The following is a 6,012-nucleotide window of genomic DNA, read 5'->3' as shown; positions in this document are numbered from 1 at the left end:
CTAATTACATGCTTCCTTTGAAAATACTGATGGACACCAAACTTTCCTCATTGCTTTTTTCATCTCTGAATTTCTCAGAGTATAGATTAAGGGATTGAACATAGGAGCAATGATGGTGTAAAACAGAGCAAATATTTTGTCCTCAGGAAAAGTAGTAGGTGTGGCCTAAGGTATATAAAGATTACAGGCCCAAAAAATAAGATGACCACAGTGATATGAGACCAACAGGTAGAGAGAGCTTTGCGTCTTCCTTCAGCTGAGAGATTTCTTAAAGTGAACAGTATAATGCCATAAGAAACAGATAAGACAATAAAGGTAACTAATGCAACCATACCTGAAAAGGCAACCACAAGGACACCAATGATGTAAGTATCAGTACAGGCACTTTCAGCAAAGGAAAAATATCACAAAAGTAATGATCAATTTCATTAGGACCACAAAAGGGCAAACCAATTGCAGTAGATAAATAAAGGAAAAGCATGAAGAGCCCCACCAGCCCAAGCAGCTAAGACTAGGAGATTGCATCTTGTCCTGTTCATGATAATCACGTAGTGGAGAGGTTTGCAGATGGCAGCATAGCGATCAAAGGCCATGGCGGTGAGAATGAAGATCTCAATGCCTCCAAAGAAGTGCATTGTAAAGACCTGTAACATGCAATTGTCATAGGAGATGATTTTCCTTTCCACTAGCAAGTCACCAATTAACTTGGGTGTAACTGTAGAGGTGTAGCAGATGTCTATTAAGGATAAGTGTATAAGGAAGTAGTACATTGGTTGGTGAAAAAGAGGGCTGCATCGAATGGAGATAAGGATCAGAAGATTTCCTGCCAACAGAGCAACATAACAGAGTAAGAAAATGACAAAACAAAATATTTGTATGCTCTGGTCATATGAAAGTCCTAGAAGTATGAATTCGGAGATGTTTCTCTGGCTTGTCATATATTTTGCTTTGGCATATGCTTCCACAGGGACTTAGGTTTCTGAAAGAAAGAACACATAACCAAAGGTGAAAGTTAACTCTATAAACACAATAATGTAAAATTTATTAAAATGAATATTGACATAAAGATTAATTTTTCTTGATTTATTGAATTAAGCTGATTCTCTTTATTTTGTCTTTTATAAATCTAGCATGACATAATTTCATAATGGCAATCATAAGAATAATTACATATTTTACTCACTGTTATTAGTACTTTTTAAAATATTTAAATATTTTGATAATACCTTTTATTACTATTAATGACATATTTAAAGAACTGCTAATTATATGAGTTTAGTCTTAAACAAGAAAAGATTTTGTCCATATTTACCAGTTCTTATACCTTACAAATAAAATAAATGATCCTCCTTTAAAATTACCTGAGAAAACACTCTTAGTATTCTGGGAATGAATCCTGAAGAAATGCACATTTGTTTATAGATCCAGTTTGAACTACTTAACTTTGATTTCTGTAGAGCATACTATATTTTCCTACGTAGTCAAATATTGTCAATGTATCATGTTAAACCGATGGAATTTCACTTACATTAGAAAGCAAAGTGTTTTGAAAACAATACAGCAAAAGAAAGAATATCAATTAATGACTGAAATTTTGAGAAATATTCTGGAAGCCCATTCATTTGTCACATTTATACTTTATGAGTTAAAATTTAAAAAATACATAGTAGGGGTGGTGGGAAGGGGAGATGGGAGGGGGTGGGGGTGACAGGGTGACGGGCAGTGAGGTGGCGCTTGACAGGATGAGCACTGGGTGTTATTCTATATGTTGACAAATTGAACACCAATAAAAAAAAAAAAAATTAAAAAATTAAAAATACATAGGATCATGGAAGTTTGTGATAGCAATTGATCAAGGAACGGTAAGATTGTTGAATTGCCCAAATATATTTGAATTATACATGAGCCATGGCTCTTGCTGAAAATTTCATACTTTAGTTACAATGTGAAAAATCAAATACCAATTAAAGGAAATAAAAGTGAAAGCAACTTGAAAGACAAATTTTGGGGTAAGTTAGCACTTGGTGGTATCTGTTGCAATAATGACTAAATGTAATATTCAGGAAATCACATCTTTGTAACATTTTTACGACATCATTTAATTGGGGCAAAATGAGTGTAGGATAATGAAGAAACATTCCGAAAAGCTATTTTACCCTCTAAGGAGGAAATATCTGATCCTAGCGGGTTTTGCAAAAAACTAACACATCCTCTACCTTAGTCTGATTCTGAAGTGACAGATATATATCTGACCCTCAGATGTTTTTTTAAAAAATAATAAAATGTGGGCACCTGTGTGGCCCAATCCATTGAGCAGCTGCCTTTGGCTCAGTTCTTCATCCTGGGGTCCTGGGATCAAGTCCCAAGGTGGGCTCCCTACTTGGCCAGGAGTCTGCTTCTCCCTCTAACACTTCCTCCTCCTCGTGCTCTCTCACACGCTCTCCCCTCTCTCAAACAAAAATTTAAAAAAATAAAATAATGAAAAATTGTAAAAAAATGTTTAACAATATTGCTATAAACAATATTGTTTAACAACAATCATCTGGAGTGACTCACAAATTTAATATCAATGTTATTGATAGGCTTTAAGAAGATTTTACAAGGCAAATAATTGACAGCTATTACATTTTTAGAATGGTCTCTACCTTACCACATCAATTCTATTTTAAATTACTACTCACAAATTCTAACTTCATAAAATAGAAATTTTCAATTAGTTCCTACTTTGCTTTCAGAATCACTAACAAGGCTTCCTATCCTCCATTATATAACAAATAAAATAATTATATCACAACTGATATCAGAGTGTTCAGCAATTAACAGCAACTAAAGAAATACTGAGAATTTTTAGGAGTATGAGGATCATTGACTCATCTTCTGTTCATTGCAACGGGTACTAATCTGTGTCCATGAATTAGAAACAATGTTAGTTCTTAAGTTATACCTAATTACTATAACAAACTGATTTAAGTTCCTTTTTTTTAAAAAAAATTAAATTTAAGTAATTTTTAACTGATAAGTAATTTTCTCTGGGTCTAAAGAGAAGAGACATTAAAGAGAATCCTAGTAATTTTTCAGATTTGAAAGGGAATACACGGTAAATATTAAAAGACAGAAATTCTGATTCTTCCTCAATCTGGGGCTATCTTTCATATGGGAGAGAACTGATAGGAATGTCATGAAGGACAGCATGAAAGAACTCTTTTGGTTCCCCATCTGAGCAGAAAGGAATATACAAGACAATGGGTTAATAGACAACCCGTCTGTCTTTTGAGTATTTATATCGGTAAAGAGGTAGGGAATATTTAATATACACACATATCATAGAATTCTCTGATTCTAAAACATTTGAAATAATTCGCCTTCAGTTTTACAAAGACAAATATTCCTAATCAAGGTTCCTGCTTGTTGGGACACCTGGGTGGCTCAGCAGTTGAGCGTCTGCCTTTGGCTCAGGTCCTTATTTTGGTCCGGTATTGAGTTCCCAATCTAGCTCCCTGAGAGGACTGTGCTTCTCCCTCTGCCCTGTTTCTGCCTCTCTCTCTGTGTGTGTCTCTCATGAATAAATAAATAAATCTTAAAAAAAAAAAAAAAAAAAAAACGATCCTGCTTGTCTTCTAAATCATCATTGGAATTTCATCTCCAATAGCTCAAAACCTCATCCTGTATTCTGAGGGAACTTGCTCTGTGATCAGTGCTGCTTTTTAGAGGGAAAAGGTAAGAGGGAAGAGTCAGTTGATGAGAATTATTGTCATAAAACAATATAGTGATACTGAGGAATCCTCCCATGAGAAAACTGAAGTCACAGTTGGTAAAGTAAGAACTTCAGGGAACCATGAACAAAAGATTGAAACAATAGTAACACAGAAAGGTGTAAAACATTGAGACATCTCAAATAAACTGGCCAATGTGATCCTTGAGCGAATTGCTTAATCTCTCTTAGGTCTCATGGTACTCATTTCACAATTAAGATAGCATTATAAAATTCGGAAGTTTAATGAGGGATACATGAGGTAATGTGAAATAGCCCGTGACATGTATGGTTTAAAGCTGTCATTTTTCTTTTATGGTCTTTTCTCTTTGAATGACTAGTTTTTAAGACCACAGATTGTCATGTGTGCACACACAACCAATGGAAAAATAAAGGAAATTAAAAAGAACATTCATAACATGGATTTAGCAAGTATGATCATGATAAACTCCAATTTCAGCAATCTGTTACTGAAAGTGTGTTAATGTCATAATCAATAGGTTATTGTAGCATTTTTCTTAACACTAATCACTTGTTTAATTTTTTTTGTCTACCAAAAGGTACTCAAAGGATTACTTTGGTTTTTGGTATTGTTGAATACAAATTATGTATGTCTTTTGAATTACAGTATTCATAAGGAAGTTTCTTATATTTGAATAAAAGTTTCTACCACACATTCAAACTTTCTTAGTGTAACAGAATGTGGGATGCGATAAGTTTTTACCGTAGTTGGCTCAAATGAAACTACTCTATTTTAGGATGACAGATGTTTTGAAATAATAAGAAATTCTTTGTCATTGTACATATTCAAGCATAGAGTCTGTTTCTTAATAATAATACAGAGGACTGCCTGTAAGCAAGATTCGGGGTCACAATGAAATTCAATGTCAATTTGAACATGTTTCAACTAACTCTACTGTTTTGCTCTCCAAAAAAGGGGAATTTTGCTTAAAGCTAATGTCCCATTAAAACTGAAGTAAAGCTAAAACTTTTGTATAGTAATCAAATTGTCATATGCTTCAGGAGAAGTTGTAGCCTTTAGGATGAATTTATATACAATAATTGTAAAGACACACACAATTAGCCTAGCACACGTGGGGTGGTACCCTTCCCAAACCAAGGTGACAAAGGGTAATCCACTAACCATAAGATCTCAGTGTCTGTCATGTTAGTTTGGGGCTGCATTCAGATATGCATCCTCAGATATTCACTCTGCCAGTTTGTCTCTAGTATCAAAACCTGGAATAAAAGAAGACAATTACAAAGCCATAAATTCAAACACATTCAGATTAATTCTCTACAAATACTTTGAAAATTTCGGCATGTCTTAAACCTTCTACAGTTTACAAGGGAAGTGGGACTTCAAGTATTCACTTAGACTTGTTGACGAGAGAACTGGATCTTCATCCCACAGGAAAGCAGGCTGGGAATTTTGAGAGTTGATTTAACTTCTTAAGAAAAGCTCAGAAATAAAAAATAAGCAATATGTGTTTTTATATTCCTTCAAAAGCTAACACAAGTACTTAGGTTATAAGACTCATCCACTTATTTTATGCCTATGCCTGAAGACAATTCATTCAGAGGGGACAAATACAAACTTAAGTGGCAATGCGAGATATAATAGGTCTTTGAAAGCTTTATGTAATTATGTTCCCAAAGGCATTTCTAAACAGGTCTTGGCCTAAGTGTTGCAAAGTCACCATCCACAGAAGTGTGCTTGGTGCTCTTGGGTATATAAACTTTCCATATTTGCCTATCTGAGAAAAAGAAAAATATTGGCCCTTTTCCCTGGAGGCCCCAAAAGGCTATAATCTGACTGCCCTGCACTTCCTTTTTTCTCAAAAGTAGGAAGGAAATTGAGCCTGTAATACTAACAAGTTAGCTTTCTGGAAAATCTGAGATGAGTTAGGAAAAGGAAAAACCAAAGACAACCACTTGCAGTCCTTTTTTGGAAGTTTTCAAGATCTTTGGTGCACAGAGTACTTAGATAAATAAAATCAATGATTTCTGATAATATCATTGGTATGAAGTTAGCACTGAATGGATGAGCCATTGGAAAACGAGAGACAAAGACTGAATAAGAATAAATAACTCTTCCTCATAATGTGGCTGGGACAAAAAGCAAAAATGATATGGAAAAATCAGAGGAAGGAAGCAAAGTACAGCAAAGCCTTTAGTGTGTTTTCCATCCGGTTTTCTCTACTCACTGGCTATTCACAGGTTGTTTAGACTCAGTCTTATCTGCATGCACTGAAGCTAAT

At 34.6% G+C, this 6,012-nt stretch overlaps 1 pseudogene; it reads right to left on the bottom strand.

Moving 5' to 3' along the window:
* Window positions 1–938, bottom strand: LOC129514804 (olfactory receptor 4P4-like; annotated as a pseudogene).
* Window positions 939–6,012: the final 5,074 nt, after the last annotated feature.

Source organism: Nyctereutes procyonoides, unplaced genomic scaffold, assembly GCF_905146905.1.
Source record: "Nyctereutes procyonoides isolate TBG_1078 unplaced genomic scaffold, NYPRO_anot_genome, whole genome shotgun sequence".
Classification (NCBI taxonomy): domain Eukaryota; kingdom Metazoa; phylum Chordata; class Mammalia; order Carnivora; family Canidae; genus Nyctereutes; species Nyctereutes procyonoides.
The sequence above is the reverse complement of the archived record's forward strand: the minus strand, read 5'-3'. Positions and strand labels throughout refer to the sequence as shown.